The 17,313-nt window shown below is 40.6% G+C and overlaps 1 long non-coding RNA gene across 1 annotated transcript; it reads right to left on the bottom strand.

Annotated features, from left to right (window-relative positions):
* Positions 1–5,891: 5,891 nt before the first annotated feature.
* LOC124256674 lies at positions 5,892–15,435 on the bottom strand. Its single transcript, XR_006893036.1, has 3 exons — positions 15,425–15,435; positions 8,676–8,680; positions 5,892–6,014 (listed from the first exon to the last, which is right to left on the bottom strand). It is a non-coding gene; the product is annotated as an uncharacterized LOC124256674 (long non-coding RNA).
* Between the last annotated feature and the right edge of the window lie 1,878 nt (positions 15,436–17,313).

A 17,313-nucleotide genomic window follows, 5' to 3' on the forward strand; every position in this document is an offset into this window, starting at 1 on the left:
ATATAGATACCCTAACATTGTGAACATGTCAAACCCTAACATTGTGAACATGTAGATATAGTCATGCAAACCCTAACATTGTGAACATGTAGATATAGTCATGCAAACCCTAACATTGTGAACATGTAGATATAGTCATGCAAACCCCCTAACATTGTGAACATGTAGATATAGTCATGCAAACCCTAACATTGTGAACATGTAGATATAGTCATGCAAACCCTAACATTGTGAACATGTAGATACAGCCATGCAAACCCTAACATTGTGAACATGTAGATATAGTCATGCAAACCCTAACATTGTGAACATGTATGTAGATATAGTCATGCAAACCCTAACATTGTGAACATGTAGATATAGTCATGCAAACCCTAACATGCAAGCCACCCTAACATTGTGAACATGTAGATATAGTCATGCAAACCCTAACATTGTGAACATGTAGATATAGTCATGCAAACCCTAACATTGTGAACATGTAGATATAGCCATGCAAACCCTAACATTGTGAACATGTAGATATAGCCATGCAAACCCTAACATTGTGAACATGTAGATATAGTCATGCAAACCCTAACATTGTGAACATGTAGATATAGCCATGCAAACCCTAACATTGTGAACATGTAGATATAGTCATGCAAACCCTAACATTGTGAACATGTAGATATAGTCATGCAAACCCTAACATTGTCTAACATGTAGATATAGCCATGCAAACCCTAACATTGTGAACATGTAGATATAGTCATGCAAACCCTAACATTGTGAACATGTAGATATAGTCATGCAAACCCTAACATTGTGAACATGTAGATATAGTCATGCAAACCCTAACATTGTGAACATGTAGATATAGTCATGCAAACCCTAACATTGTGAACATGTAGATATAGTCATGCAAACCCTAACATTGTGAACATGTAGATATAGCCATGCAAACCCTAACATTGTGAACATGTAGATATAGTCATGCAAACCCTAACATTGTGAACATGTAGATATAGTCATGCAAACCCTAACATTGTGAACATGTAGATATAGTCATGCAAACCCTAACATTGTGAACATGTAGATATAGCCATGCAAACCCTAACATTTGTGAACATGTAGATATAGTCATGCAAACCCTAACATTGTGAACATGTAGATATAGTCATGCAAACCCTAACATTGTGAACATGTAGATATAGTCATGCAAACCCTAACATTGTGAACATGTAGATATAGTCATGCAAACCCTAACATTGTGAACATGTAGATATAGTCATGCAAACCCTAACATTGTGAACATGTAGATATAGTCATGCAAACCCTAACATTGTGAACATGTAGATATAGTCATGCAAACCCTAACATTGTGAACATGTAGATATAGTCATGCAAACCCTAACATTGTGAACATGTAGATATAGTCATGCAAACCCTAACATTGTGAACATGTAGATATAGTCATGCAAACCCTAACATAACATTGTGAACATGTAGATATAGTCATGCAAACCCTAACATTGTGAACATGTAGATATAGTCATGCAAACCCTAACATTGTGAACATGTAGATATAGCCATGCAAACCCTAACATTGTGAACATGTAGATATAGTCATGCAAACCCTAACATTGTGAACATGTAGATACAGCCATGCAAACCCTAACATTGTGAACATGTAGATATAGTCATGCAAACCCTAACATTGTGAACATGTAGATATAGTCATGCAAACCCTAACATTGTGAACATGTAGATATAGCCATGCAAACCCTAACATTGTGAACATGTAGATATAGTCATGCAAACCCTAACATTGTGAACATGTAGATATAGTCATGCAAACCCTAACATTGTGAACATGTAGATATAGTCATGCAAACCCTAACATTGTGAACATGTAGATATAGTCATGCAAACCCTAACATTGTGAACATGTAGATATAGCCATGCAAACCCTAACATTGTGAACATGTAGATATAGTCATGCAAACCCTAACATTGTGAACATGTAGATATAGCCATGCAAACCCTAACATTGTGAACATGTAGATATAGCCATGCAAACCCTAACATTGTGAACATGTAGATATAGTCATGCAAACCCTAACATTGTGAACATGTAACATGCAAACCCTAACATTGTGAACATGTATATAGTCATGCAAACCCTAACATTGTGAACATGTAGATATAGCCATGCAAACCCTAACATTGTGAACATGTAGATATAGTCATGCAAACCCTAACATTGTGAACATGTAGATATAGCCATGCAAACCCTAACATTGTGAACATGTAGATATAGTCATGCAAACCCTAACATTGTGAACATGTAGATATAGTCATGCAAACCCTAACATTGTGAACATGTAGATATAGTCATGCAAACCCTAACATTGTGAACATGTAGATATAGTCATGCAAACCCTAACATTGTGAACATGTAGATATAGTCATGCAAACCCTAACATTGTGAACATGTAGATATAGTCATGCAAACCCTAACATTGTGAACATGTAGATATAGCCATGCAAACCCTAACATTGTGAACATGTAGATATAGTCATGCAAACCCTAACATTGTGAACATGTAGATATAGTCATGCAAACCCTAACATTGTGAACATGTAGATATAGTCATGCAAACCCTAACATTGTGAACATGTAGATATAGTCATGCAAACCCTAACATTGTGAACATGTAGATATAGTCATGCAAACCCTAACATTGTGAACATGTAGATATAGTCATGCAAACCCTAACATTGTGAACATGTAGATATAGTCATGCAAACCCTAACATTGTGAACATGTAGATATAGTCATGCAAACCCTAACATTGTGTAGACATGTCATGCAGACCCTAACATTGTGAACATAGATATAGCATGCAAACCCTAACATTGTGAACATGTAGATATAGTCATGCAAACCCTAACATTGTGAACATGTAGATATAGTCATGCAAACCCTAACATTGTGAACATGTAGATATAGTCATGCAAACCCTAACATTGTGAACATGTAGAGATATGCAAAACCCTAACATGCAAACCCTAACATTGTGAACATGTAGATATATCATGCAAATGCAAACATTGTAACATGTAGATTGTGCAAACCCTAACAACATGTAGATATAGTCATGCAAACCCTAACATTGTGAACATGTAGATATAGCCATGCAAACCCTAACATTGTGAACATGTAGATATAGTCATGCAAACCCTAACATTGTGAACATGTAGATATAGCCATGCAAACCCTAACATTGTGAACATGTAGATATAGCCATGCAAACCCTAACATTGTGAACATGTAGATATAGCCATGCAAACCCTAACATTGTGAACATGTAGATATAGACCCTAACATTGTGAACATGATATAGCCATGCAAACCCTAACATTGTGAACATGTAGATATAGTCATGCAAACCCTAACATTGTGAACATGTAGATATAGTCATGCAAACCCTAACATTGTGAACATGTAGATATAGTCATGCAAACCCTAACATTGTGAACATGTAGATATAGTCATGCAAACCCTAACATTGTGAACATGTAGATATAGTCATGCAAACCCTAACATTGTGAACATGTTGATATAGTCATGCAAACCCTAACATTGTGAACATGTAGATATAGTCATGCAAACCCTAACATTGTGAACATGTAGATATAGTCATGCAAACCCTAACATTGTGAACATGTAGATATAGTCATGCAAACCCTAACATTGTGAACATGTAGATATAGTCATGCAAACCCTAACATTGTGAACACGTAGATATAGTCATGCAAACCCTAACATTGTGAACATGTAGATATAGTCATGCAAACTAGCAGGGAAGGCGTGGTTCCAGATGAAGTAGGCTGGTTTCCAATACATACCCTTTCTGAACTTCAACGGTCAGCTAGAAAACTCTCTCTTAATGGTAGGGTTCAAGATCTTTATTGTACGGACATATAAGGATTTCAATAGTAAAGAAAAGGTGGGCGAAATACGTGTGTGTCCGTTAGATAGGAGAGGAGCTACATAGAGATTACACGGCGCCAAACAAGTCATGATCTTCACAAGTTGTTTCCAATGGAACTCCCACCTTGGTCGTGACGAGCGAGCACCTCAACCAGGGCACTACCTGACCGGTTATAAACGTCAGTGACAAAAGTACTGTCGGAAATAAAATACCCCCTGTTTTTAGGCTGCTACTCTGTATCCCTGAAATTTACACAACTGCAAATAGCATATGTCGAAATAACCCACTTCGGCCTGACTTGGCATTCAGTGGGATGCGTAATAGAATATCCAGAAAAGCATGTTTACTCGTAAAATCGGGCAAAACTTAGCAAACATACGAATAGCTGCTGAAAACAATAGATCAGACTATAGATGGCAATTAGGTCGCTCAGCCAGGTATGACGACGGACCGTCGACTCACCTGGCATGAAATGCACGTGCTGCCTACAGGCACAAGGGGTCATCTCAAAGATATTTTGTGCTTTGTCATGTGTGTTGACTATGTCTCATCTACTTATTAACATCTTACGTGTCTTTCTTTCATAAAGTTTATGTTGAGATATGTAAAAAAGTATGATACCTTATAACCATAGAAACGCATCGGAGTAAATGTCTCAAAATATATAGGTGGCATGACCACCCGAAGATCACATGCCGTGTACCTCCCCAATATAATTGCCCTAAAGGATTATCTTATCTTAGCTGATATCTCTGTTCCCCAGCCCCACCCCAACCACCGTCTGCGACACCCGTCCAGGTTTTGCTTTTGAGACGACCCCTCCTAATTATTGTTTCTTTTTATAGTGACCGTCAAAGTCAAGTCAAGTCAAAAAGGTTTATTGTACAGAATGCCTCTGGCCCATATACAAGAGAGTATGTATACCTCATACTGTTACACACAGGAAGTAACACGTTCTTTAAACAGTTCATTTCTTTTTACTAGTGCATGTTTAATATATAGTGAAAGGTTTAAATTATGGGATTCGATCTTAGTCGTTAAAATATATACGAAAGCTTTCAATGGCGGCATCCGTAACAAATAATCTTTAATATATTTCTTTCGAAGGTCACTATAAAATGGACAGACGAAGACAAAGTGAATTTCATGTTCTATTTCTATATCGCATAACTGACAGATTCGTTTCGATTTTGCAATGGAATGTTTTCTTCCTTCATTTACAAAAAGGTCTAACAAACCTAACCGATATTTGATAAAATGTTTCCTTAAATTTTCTGTTGTGAGTATTGATAAATACATTTCTGGTTGAAGTATGGTCTTGAAAGTTCTATAATAAGCATATCGTGAACTATCTTCTAAAGTGGAATGCCATGCTTGGTGAAACATAGTAACAGACCGAGTTCTAAATTCATTAAGAAACATGTCTACACTTACAACTGACTGACATCGCCATATGATACCATAACCATGGCAAAATAGAAGATTCCTTATATGCGATACCCATGTAATTTTCTCCATGTTATCTAAATGTAAAAGCATGTTATAAGCTATTTTGGGGAGACGTTGCTCGTGCATATGAAGAAGTTTGAACCATTATTTTAAACATCTAATTTGGGAATTAATATATAATGGGTATCTACCACATTCAACATATACCATGCAATTTGGTGTAGAGGATCCAACACAAAGAAACTTTTGACATGCTAATAAGTGGACCTTCTCCAAACATTCATACCGCTGAAATCCCCATACTTCCGAGCCATATAATAAAATTGGTTGTATCTGGGTATCAAAGAACTTAAAGAATATGTTAGGTGACATGGCTCCAACTTTCTGGACAATATACATTACACTTATTAAAGCTTTCTTTGCATGCAATGATAAATCTTTGGTACATTGGTTCATTGTTTGTGAAAACCAGATTCCTAAATATGAATAATGATCCACTACATTGACTAACTGACCATCAAATAACCATATTTCTTTCAGCGCTATTGGACCACCTTTCCTGAAGATCACAATTTTAGTTTTTTTCTAGATTTACTAATAATTTCCAATCTTTTGTGTATGCATTTAGAATATTTAGTTGTCGTTGATGACCGACCACAGTATTTGACACTAAAATGACATCGTCTGCGAAAAGTAACATCAAAACTTCTATTAGGTCTTGAAACGTTTGGATACCATGTTTACCATTTGAAGCTATTTCAATATATAATTCATTTATGAAAAGTGAAAATAAGACAGGACTCAGAATACAGCCTTGTCTTAAACCCAAAGGACAATCAAAGAAATCTGTTTCACCCTCCCTGCTACGAACACATGACCTCACATTACAATATATTGCTTTTATAAAGCAAACATTTTCCCCCGTAGTCCAGCTTTCCGAAGACATTTCAATAGCTTAGAGCGGTCAACCGAATCAAAAGCTTTTTTGAAATCTACAAATGCTACAAACAATTTATGCTTTCGGCGTGACAAAGTCTTTTGGATAAGTGCATGACGAGTAAATATATGATCTGATGTTGAATAATTCTTTCTAAAGCCAGCTTGAAATTCAGGAATTTTATCACGCATGTTCGCCCATTTAGAAATTCTATTATTTAGTATTGTTGTAATCACTTTTCCAAGGATGCTCATCAAAGAAATACCCCTGTAGTTGTCTGGGTCATTCCGGTCACCTTTTTTATGCAGTGGAATTATTATAGAACATGACCAGCTGTTTGGGAAAATACCTTTCTCAAATAGCTTATTAAAGCATTTGCTTAGAAAAGGCATAACTACAAACCTGGAACACTTCAATATTTCAATAATTATGTCGTCTGAGCCTGCTGCTTTTCCCTTTTTTAGGTGATCTATTGCACCAAATATTTCGCTTTCAACAATGGGTGAATCTAGCACAAGTTCATCAACATCAGTATAGCATTCAGTAAAATCATTTTGCATGTCATCAATTTCCATGGCTAATATTGTTTCCTCCAGAAAGCCGACTCAGACACTGTACACGGATTCTGTCCCGCAATTGTCTCCCTTCTCCAACTCTACAATCTCGGACACTACTTCATTGCTTTCATTCAAGGTCTACCAATACCAAGCAAGCAATCGTGGAAAAAACTCATCACAGAACGAGTAAACCTCAAGTATACAACTGAGTGGAAACAGCGTATAACCTTCGACGATGACTTCCAACGATTTAAGTCTCTCCACATGAAGCTTTCACCATGCCTCCCATGGACACTAGCCGGAAACAGACAACACGTCAAGGCCTTCCACTTTCTAGCTCAGATGTGGATTGCAGTGCCTCAGTCCAGTGAAACGATCTGTGCCCTGTGCAAGCTCTTGTACACGGACCTGCTCCATCATGTCTCTAGCGGATGCCCAGCACTATATGCCATCTACGACCAATTCTGGAACAACACGCTGGATTTTTTACCCCTGAAGCTACATGTACATCTCCACAACTGTGACGACGAGACATTACTGCAGTTGCTCATGGGTCGTCCACAGAGTGTGTGCACTGATGCAGAGGTGCTCCTCCACTTTCACAAACTCTCCGCTGTTTTCCTCATGTCTGCAATGTCCGCATACCAGCGCCTCATCACTATACAAAGTATGACCAGCAACTGACAGTCAAGTCACTCCAAATCAACATTCATGCTAGTTTACTAATATCAAACTTTCAGTAAATTAACACCTCTTACTTTCGTTGTACATACTCCCACTGTCAATTGATGTAATCAACATCTGATCTCCAATCCAAGGAGGAAATAAATATGATGATGATCATGAACTTTGAATTTCCGACAACAATTCTTATATTTATTCCTACTTTCGCAATATTTCTTTCGGTCAAGACTAACACGAGTTATTCTAAAACTTTTTAGAATGAATCTGGCGGACAATACAATATGTTCTTTGTGTAATGATTCTGTTGAAACTTAATGCCATGTATATTGGGAATGTGATGAAACCAAAACTTTCTGGAAGAAACTTGAACAGTGGATTACGAAACGTATCCAAACACTTAATTTGACAAAATCTTTGATTTGGTTTGGGGGTTTTTAGGTAAGAACCCATTATTGAACCACATAATCTTATCTGCTAAGAGATATATTTACACTTGCTCTTTGACAAAAACAATTCCAAAAGTTGATAATTACTTAAGGATATTGAAAGACATATTTACCACTGATTCATTCATCGCCAGAAGAAATAATAATGTTGAAAACTTTTTAGTCAAATGGTTTCCTCTCATCCCTGAATTTAACCCTGAATGACTATTACAAAAAGAACATATCACTAACATTGATATTCAATGCACTTAGTGTACTATATCGCTATTGAGCCCACTAGCTTGTATGTGCACACATTCCTCTATATGCTTGTACTCATCATGTTTTTGTACTCATCACATTGGGAACAATAAATAAAAGAAAAAAAAAAAAAAAATCTTCGTAGTGCTTTGCTTTCCGTCTTGCAGTTCTGCATTCAGCATTAAGTGAGGTCTTTTTATTTGTTATATTTTAATTCTTTTCTCATACAAGATGATGAATCCAGCATTATTTGAACAAAATCATCAATTGCCCCCTCAATGTTATTATCAAGTTTATCGAAGAGTAGGTGTGTAATAGACCGTTAGACTCCATGGTAGCTACATCCTTAAAAGTTTCAGCATGAAAGTTATTACTTTTTTACGTCAGCTATTGTTTATAATGAAGCTACGTCTAATTTCAAATTGAGCATTTAAAACGTGTCCTTTGTAATACAATATCGTCGCACACTAAATTGCATAAAGCCATGGTCTGTTCCAAATAAGTCGTTTTGGACCCGCAATGCTCATTTCTGCACTAATCTCTCCTCAGTAAAATTCATTTTTTACGTTTCCCATCTCCCTACCACTGAGACTGTAGTTAGGCCGAACGTAGTTTAACAGATATTTCACACTTTCAAATATCAACTACATAAATTGTAGAGATAAATGAGAAAATACAGTATTTTTTCTATTTCCGACAGTACTTTAGACACATGGATTCCCAACTGTTACATCACAGCTCCTGTATAAGACCAGTCTGGCCGTCTGTAAGGCCTTTTCAAAGGTCATGCGATTATTCACACGGGAATATGTATAAAGTTGTGTTTTTATCGGATATTCGTAGCACTTTAGTAAAATCTTCATCAGAGGTAGAGTTGCGTCAAATCACAAAAGCTTGATAAGGATAGATTTCATTCAACGACAACGTGTCTACATTCAACCCTCCAAGTCAACCCCCAGTGTAGCCACACGGTCCGGGTGAGAACACATGTTTTCTTGTCAAGCGCTAATGCACGGTGGTGTGTTATTGCAAGGTTCAACATACACGGCATCACTGTCTTCTCGGACGAAAGTGTCATGATTTGAAATGCCCCGACTTGACGCCCTAGTCTGAGATCGTCTCACACTTGTAAACAGCCAATGCTTGTTTCTCAGTGCCTGGTTGTGAAGCCGCTCACGTGTAGGTTTTATTAAAAATGCATGGCTGACCAAACATTGTCAGGCCAGCTGACTTGATCAACATCTGTAATGTGGTGATGGCCGCTCGGCCGTGTGCATAATGGATAGTAGGTTTGCTCTTCCTTTCGTGAACAAAACCCCAGGAGTTTAAGTGGTATATGATTTAATAGCTGGACACCAGGTTCTCTTCGGTGTAGGATGTAAAAGCTGGACACTAGGTTCTGTCCGATGTAGGATGTAATAGCTCGACACCAGGTTCTGTCCTATGTAGGATGTTATAGGTGGACATCAGGTTCTGTCCGATGTAGGATGTAATAGCTGGACACCAGGTTCAGCCCGGTGTAGGATGTAATAGCTGGACAACAGGTTCTGTCCGGTGTAGGATGTAATAGCTGGACACCAGGTTCAGCCCGGTGTAGGATGTAATAGCTGGACAACAGGTCCTGTCCGATGTAGGATGTAATAGCTGGACACCAGGTTCTGCCCGGTGTAGGATTTAATAGCTGGACGTAGGATGTAATTGCTGGACAACAGGTTCTACCCGGTGTAAGAAGTAATAGCTGGACACCAGGTTCAGCCCGAAGTAGGATGTAATAGCTGGACACCAGGTTCTGTCCGATGTAGGATGTAATAGCTGGACACCAGGTTCTGCCCGGTGTAGGATGTAATAGCTGGACACCAGGTTCAGCCCGAAGTAGGATGTAATAGCTAGGATGTAACACTGGACACAGGTTCTGTCCGATGTAGGATGTAATAGCTGGACACCAGGTTCTGTCCGGTGTAGGATGTAATAGCTGGACACCAGGTTCTGTCCGGTGTAGGATGATGTAATAGCTGGATGTAGGTTCTGTCCGATGTAGGATGTAATAGCTGGACACCAGGTTCTGCCCGATGTAGGATGTAATAGCTGGACACAAGGTTCTGTCCGATGTAGGATGTAAAAGCTGGAGGTAGGATGTAATTGCTGGACACCAAGTTCTGTCCGATGTAGGATGTAATAGCTGGACACCAGGTTCTCTGTCCGATGTAGGATGTAATAGCTGGACACCAGGTTCTGTCCGATGTAGGATGTAATAGCTGGACACCAGGTTCTGTCCGGATGTAGGATGTAAATAGCTGGACACCAGGTGGACACCAGGTTCCGATGTAGGATGTAATAGCTGGACACCAGGTTCTGTCCGATGTAGGATGTAATAGCTGGACACCAGGTTCTCCCTGATGTAGGATGTAATAGCTGGACACCAGGTTCTGTCCGGTGTAGGATGTAATAGCTGGACACCAGGTTCTGTCCGATGTAGGATGTAATAGCTGGACACCAGGTTCTGTCCGATGTAGGATGTAATAGCTGGACACCAGGTTCAGCCCGATGTAGGATGTAATAGCTGGACACCAGGTTCTGTCCGATGTAGGATGTAATAGCTGGACACCAGGTTCTGTCCGGTGTAGGATGTAATAGCTGGACACCAGGTTCTGTCCGATGTAGGATGTAATAGCTGGACACCAGGTTCTGTCCGATGTAGGATGTAATAGCTGGACACCAGGTTCTGCCCGATGTAGGATGTAATAGCTGGACACCAGGTTCTGTCCGATGTAGGATGTAATAGCTGGACACCAGGTTCTGTCCGGTGTAGGATGTAATAGCTGGACACCAGGTGTCCGATGTAGGATGTAATAGCTGGACACCAGGTTCTGTCCGGATGTAGGATGTAATAGCTGGACACCAGGTTCTGTCCGATGTAGGATGTAATAGCTGGACACCAGGGTTCTGTCCGATGTAGGATGTAATAGCTGGACACCAGGTTCTGTCCGATGTAGGATGTAATAGCTGGACACCAGGTTCTGTCCGATGTAGGATGTAATAGCTGGACACCAGGTTCTGTCCGATGTAGGATGTAATAGCTGGACACCAGGTTCTGTCCGATGTAGGATGTAATAGCTGGACACCAGGTTCTGTCCGATGTAGGATGTAATAGCTGGACACCAGGTTCTGTCCGGTGTAGGATGTAATAGCTGGACACCAGGTTCTGTCCGATGTAGGATGTAATAGCTGGACACCAGGTTCTGTCCGATGTAGGATGTAATAGCTGGACACCAGGTTCTGTCCGATGTAGGATGTAAAAGCTGGAGGTAGGATGTAATTGCTGGACACCAGGTTCTGTCCGATGTAGGATGTAATAGCTGGACACCAGGTTCTGTCCGATGTAGGATGTAATAGCTGGACACCAGGTTCTGTCCGATGTAGGATGTAATAGCTGGACACCAGGTTCTGGATGTAGGATGTAATAGCTGGACACCAGGTTCTGTCCGATGTAGGATGTAATAGCTGGACACCAGGTTCTGTCCGATGTAGGATGTAATAGCTGGACACCAGGTTCTGTCCGGTGTAGGATGTAATAGCTGGACACCAGGTTCTGTCCGATGTAGGATGTAATAGCTGGACACCAGGTTCTGTCCGGTGTAGGATGTAATAGCTGGACACCAGGTTCTGTCCGATGTAGGATGTAATAGCTGGACACCAGGTTCTGTCCGATGTAGGATGTAATAGCTGGACACCAGGTTCTGTCCGATGTAGGATGTAATAGCTGGACACCAGGTTCTGTGTCCGATGTAGGATGTAATAGCTGGACACCAGGTTCTGTCCGATGTAGGATGTAATAGCTGGACACCAGGTTCTGTCCGATGTAGGATGTAATAGCTGGACACCAGGTTCTGTCCGGTGTAGGATGTAATAGCTGGATGTAGGATGTAATTGCTGGACACCAGGTTCTGTCCGATGTAGGATGTAATAGCTGGACACCAGGTTCTGTCCGATGTAGGATGTAATAGCTGGACACCAGGTTCTGTCCGATGTAGGATGTAATAGCTGGACACCAGGTTCTGTCCGATGTAGGATGTAATAGCTGGACACCAGGTTCTGTCCGATGTAGGATGTAATAGCTGGACACCAGGTTCTGTCCGGTGTAGGATGTAATAGCTGGACACCAGGTTCTGGTCCGGATGTAGGATGTAATAGCTGGACACCAGGTTCTGTCCGATGTAGGATGTAATAGCTGGACACCAGGTTCTGTCCGATGTAGGATGTAATAGCTGGACACCAGGTTCTGTCCGATGTAGGATGTAATAGCTGGACACCAGGTTCTGTCCGATGTAGGATGTAATAGCTGGACACCAGGTTCTGTCCGGTTGTAGGATGTAATAGCTGGACACCAGGTTCTGTCCGTATGTAGGATGTAGGTTTTGTAGCTGGACACCAGGTTCTGTCCGATGTAGGATGTAATAGCTGGACACCAGGTTCAGCCCGATGTAGGATGTAATAACCTGGACACCAGGTTCTGTCCGGTGTAGGATGTAATAGCTGGACACCAGGTTCTGTCCGGTGTAGGATGTAATAGCTGGGACTGCCTAATGTAGGGTTCTGTCCGATGTAGTAGGATGATGTACCAGATAATACTTCATGGAGTGAGCTGGACACCAGGTTCGGGGTCCAGAAATGGGCTTAGGATGTAATAGCTGGGACACCCAGGTCTTCTGTGTGACGAGCGATGTAGGGATGCCCCTACTTTAGGATGGACACCAGGTTGTCTTCCACATATGTAGGATACCAGTAGCGTGGACAGGTTTCGACTCTGCCTACTACAGCAGATACAGGATGTAATAGCTGAACATCAGGAACGTCTTAGCATGTAGCAAACGTACATTTATTCCATAAGTGACCTGTTCTAGATATCGCCCTGGGTGATCGGATAGAACGCCCCCTTCCATAATTGAAAGGTGGTATTCAACATTATGACAAAACAGAGACGTAATGAAATTTAAATGTTCAAACTCTGTGGAACAGTAAGTGACCCTCCATCACATCAAATTCCGATCGTCGACATCAGTGTGATAACTGAATCCTATAAACTACATGTGTACATTTCACAGTCGGAAAGAAATTCACTTTACACTTGACATTACGACACTGACAATCTTCACGCGATGATGGACAAACAGAAAACACATGTTGTTCAATTAGTCAAGGCATCGTGCCGGCAACCCACAACCTGATAAATCCTTACGCAATCGATCTGCTTTCTGTCTCGTTTGGAGACCTAACAACAAGCACAGAGACACATCCACTGGCGTTAAGTGCGACTACACCCCGGTGGTTTGAAAGCCCCTGGGTACAAAATACCAGCAAGTGAACACTTTCCTAAATGTAATGTTATGTTTTATAGTGGTTTAATGTTGCACGCTGCAGCCACACATATTTTGCTGTTACAACCGAGAGCGTCCCTGTACCAAAGACGTTGGCGTTTAAATTGTTCCGGAAAATAATTCAATGGCTTTTATGGAAGTTCCGTGTTTTAGGATGTTTGATGGTGGGTGTAAATCGTTATAGTTAATTGTTCTGAGTAAGGATAGTACAGTATTACCTGATGACAATATGCATCATGTGTGGCAGGTGTTAAACTGTAACCGTTCCAAGCATATCCACCAACGTCAATCTGATTCAGCAGCCCCATTGTGTGGATGTGGTAACACCAAGGTAGATGTCACGATGTTGGGGATTAGAAGCGTGTTGGCTTGAGTTGACAGGGACTGTAGACTGTTTACCAGGGTGTTGGTTTTCTTAGTGAACACAAGTAAACGCTGTTCCTGTTCATAGAAAAGTCCACACGATGAATCGAAAGTACACCGCCATCGACATATAACGATTAACGTACACCAACATTGATGTGTCCGCCTACACTGCACGGAATCTATTACGGCAGATATTCCAGGCTAATTATTGTTTGAAGCTGATGTTTGAGTAGTAAAAGCCGGGTGTCAAAACTGGTGTCAGAACGTATCCATTACAGGAGATACACCAGCGAGTCAACATGTCCTTCACCAGCTGAGTTGCTGGATATGTTCTCAGAAGACGCTGAATGTTGACTGGCTGTTGTTCTAAAAGTGCAAGCATCTGGTGGAAGACCATATGCCGAGTCGCAACACTTAGTGAAACACCAGGACAGCACAATTCTGTCTTCTGCGTATATTTGCCAAGTACTCGATATCAACACATGATAAGGATTTCTTTCTTTAAATCTGTGTGGTTTTATGACGTGTTTTACAAGAAAATGTTCTTGTCAGTTCAAATAATACCGATCACAAACAGAATTTCGGAATCACAAGTTAGCTGACGAAGAGAAGGTTAGTAATTACCATTGCGTTAATTAATTGTTCTTTTAGTCACCGGCTTACAGTCGCCCTCCATGATACAAGATACCAGGAGGGTGACATCATACTTGAGACAGTTAGTAAGTTCAATAATTTGAAGGGTTGTGTTCAGGCTAACTTGAATATTTGAGATGTGGTTGGGTGAGGTGATATGATTCAAGGGTGCTTGCAATAGTTTTTCGCTGACTGGTACATCGAAACCAGTAGGGTTGATAGACAAACATGTTCCACCTACTATTAAAGTATTAGAAATACTTAAAGTATCTGTCCTTTAATAATTTCGGTTTAAAAACTACCAATATTATTACCTTTCTAGAGCTTTTAACAAGTAGCCTAGCACTCGTGAAGATCAAGGTTAGAATTGATCTTCAGTAGCCCATGCTTGTCGTAAGAGGCGACTAACGGGATCGGGTGGTGAGACTCACTGACTTGGTTGACACGTGTCATTGTATCCCAAATGATCGATGCTCATGCTGTTGATCACTGGATTGTCTGGTCCAGCTTCCATTCTTTACAGACCGCCGCCATATAGCTGGAATATTGCTAAACGCAGCGTAAAACTAAACTCACTCTCTACAATAAACCTAAGTTAATGCTTTTTTTTAAAGAAAATGATTGGCATGTTTTTCATTAAAAATGTGGGCTATATATCCAGTTTATGTGAATCACTTACAAATTTTTCATTAAGATTTCAGTCCGTTTTTTTAAATGTTGCTGAGTTTTCAAATCAGATACAAAATACCAGTTATACTGTAAATATTTCCTTGGGTTCACTCTGCTCACATAATAGCATGTAGTTGCCAGTCCAAGTTAAAGGAGAACAACCTTGTCCTTCAATCGCCTTTTGAAATTGTTTTAAAATTAATAGCAGAGAAAATATTAATGGTATCATATTTTTCTAATCTATCATTCTGGCTTATGTGTCTTCACGTTCTATTACATCTTGATACAGAATGACCCATTCATCACCAAGGTTAGTATCTGACACGACCGCAGTGCATATAGTTCTATGGGCTAATTATGGGAGCAGAATCACCTCAGTCCTCCTCCTCATCTCTTTTAGTTGGAGCTTTTAGCTGTCATTTTAATCCTTTATCTATTAGGCTAACTATAGCCTCATCTAGTTAGAGTTTTATAAAAGATATAACCTTTCTTTTCCATTTTGCTACTTCAATCTATTGTAAAAAAGGGAAGATAACTCTCATTTACTTGTTTCCAGTGTGCTGGTGTGTCCAAAGTCAAAGTGAAGTTAAGTAAGTTAAGTATAGAATGAAACTGTTCATTTAGAGATGGTACATCAGATCCCTCTAACCTGTTACACCAACACTTAATAATTCAGCTCTAACTGATGCGAGCAAAACATGCATTTCATCTTCTATAGTGTTAACACAGTTAAAACAAAATCTATTATAAAAATTCAGGTTCTCATAAGGCCCTGTTTCAACCCTCAGAGGCGCTACCCCACACGTGAACTTAGCAAGGGCGGTCCTATGTGATCTGTGTAGAGAACAGGTGAGGTAGCTCTCAGCTTGGTTTTACCCTTTGAACTGTCTATAATGTCTAAGTTTGCTAAGACCTGTAGATGAACTATTGTGACGAGTATTGCCATTCAGCTTCTCTCTTCAGTTCGATGTATAGTTGTTAAACGATATACTTGCGACAGTTTTTCATAAAAGGCGGCTTTCTAATGATTCACAGGCAGTTAAATGTCCCATTCCAGTGACTTCAAACTTTTCTCTAACTCGTCAACACTTTCTATCTGTTCATATTCTTCGACCAAAAAATACCCGTTTATTCATCCGTCATTTACTCATGTTGTCTAACCGTGTTTATGTTCTAGTTACTGTTGTCTACTGTCGCACCACTGAGGGGTGGGGTGGGGGATGGTGGTATCCAGCCGTTAACACTGAGGTTGGGGGTGTATTTCCAACGCCCATGACGAATCTTATAACTGTGTGATGAAGGGCGTTGACCGCGGTGTGTTTCCCATATCCCCACCATTATAGTCTAGTGGGTTCGACTAGGCAGCGTTTCCTGGGAGAAGTCCCATTCGCTGTCTGGGCTGCGTGTAGAGGGAGCAAGGGCCCTGAGCTGATGATGAGCCTTACCAGCCTGACTGTGCCAGGATCACCCGAACCCTCTCTGCTGCATACAATTTTTAATCTGTAAAACATAATAATAATAATAATAAAGGGCCTGATGATGTACGCCTCTCCGTGGTGGGCCTAGATAGGGGAATTATATTCCCTGAACCAAACGTGCATCACCCAGTTAGGGCTGACCCCCCGAAGCTGGTTTTTCACTGGGTTACAGACAGCCAAAAGGAAAGTATAGATTCACTTCCGCAGCCCAGTCAGCCTTCCTCCATTAGTTAGTGAAACCAACCATACTGGAGATGGGACTTGCCCCAGGGGAAGGCACAGAACCCGACCAAGAATATCTTGGTCAAACCACCTTAAAACCACACTACTTGAGTGTGCGAGAGCGACAGGATGGCCTGAAAATCCACGTATCAATGGCAAGTCGCTGAAGCTGCATTGGGACAATGCCATGCCCATGTATGCTTACCTGACGGAGCAAAATCTCCGAGATCAATTCCGGCGGCTTAAAAATCTCTTGCCCCGTGAGCCAGTTCAACCC

This window comes from Haliotis rubra, unplaced genomic scaffold (genome assembly GCF_003918875.1).
Source record: "Haliotis rubra isolate DU_JTF1 unplaced genomic scaffold, ASM391887v1 Scf634, whole genome shotgun sequence".
Classification (NCBI taxonomy): Eukaryota; Metazoa; Mollusca; class Gastropoda; order Lepetellida; family Haliotidae; genus Haliotis; species Haliotis rubra.